Source organism: Trichechus manatus, unplaced genomic scaffold (genome assembly GCF_000243295.1).
Source record: "Trichechus manatus latirostris isolate Lorelei unplaced genomic scaffold, TriManLat1.0 scaffold00014, whole genome shotgun sequence".
Lineage (NCBI taxonomy): Eukaryota > Metazoa > Chordata > Mammalia > Sirenia > Trichechidae > Trichechus > Trichechus manatus.
This window is the reverse complement of record NW_004443950.1, coordinates 23,065,148-23,066,266: the sequence shown is the minus strand read 5'-3', so window position 1 is coordinate 23,066,266 and position 1,119 is coordinate 23,065,148.

Sequence of the window (1,119 nt, the reverse complement as noted above, 5' to 3'; positions counted from 1 at the left end):
GACGGCCGCGTGAAGGTGGAGGCGGAGCTGGGAATGATGTAACCACAAGCCAAGGATGTGGCAGCCCCAGAACCATAAGAGGCAGGGAAGGACTCTCCCCTAGAGCCTTCAGAGGCAGCGTGCCCCTGCTAACACCTTTATTTTGGACTTCCGGCTTCCACAGTTGGGAGAGAATAAATTTCTGTTGTTTTCAGCCGCCTACCTTGTGGTAATTTGTTACAGCGGCTGCAGGGAACTAAGACAGGGGCAGCCAGCAGCTGGGATGCTTGGCCGTGAGTGGCCTGATATATGCCCTGCTGGCTTCCTGCGCTTGACCCCCTTGGCTCACACTTCTCAGCGGCTCCCGTGGCCCTCTGGCTAAAGCCCAAACCCCTCAGCACAGCCTGCAGGGCCCTCGGGACCTCAGACCCTGACTCTTGCTGCTCACTTGTGCCCTAAGCTCCTGCCCTACCGACCTCTTCGTGGGCCCCAGACTCCACCTCCTCGCAGCCCTGCACATCTGCTCCCTTGCCTGGAGCACGCTCCTCTCCCCACCCCCACCTCCTTAGGGAAGTGGGCCCTGACCCGAGCCTGGCGTCTGTGCTGACCCCTCCAGGGCACAGCCACACTGTCCTGCAGGTCCTGCCCTTAGCCGTCTCCCCTCCAGTCTGGAAGCATCTTGAGGTCAGGAACTGCATCTACTCTCTTTGATGTCATAGCCCCAGAGAGACTAAGATATACGAGACGCTCAACGACCGACCGCTACTTAAATGCAGCACGAATCAATCGATGTGCAAATGTTGTTGTTAGCTGCTGTGGGACCTCCTCCAAGTGTGGCAATCCATATGCGACAGAACGAGAAGTTGCCTGGTCCTGCACGTCCTCATGATCGTTGGTGTCTTTGAGTTCACTCTTGTGACTATGGTGTCACTCCATCTCATCAAGGGCTTCCTTGCTGGCCCTTCATTTTACCAAACACGACATCCTTCTCTAGCGATCGATCCCTCCTGATGATGCGTCCAAAGTAAGCCAGTTAAAGTCTTGGACAATACTCCGTGATCCACAGGGTTTTCATCGGCTAACTTTAGGAAGTAGCTTACTCGGCCTTTCTTCCTAGTCTTAGTCTGGAAGCGCCACTGA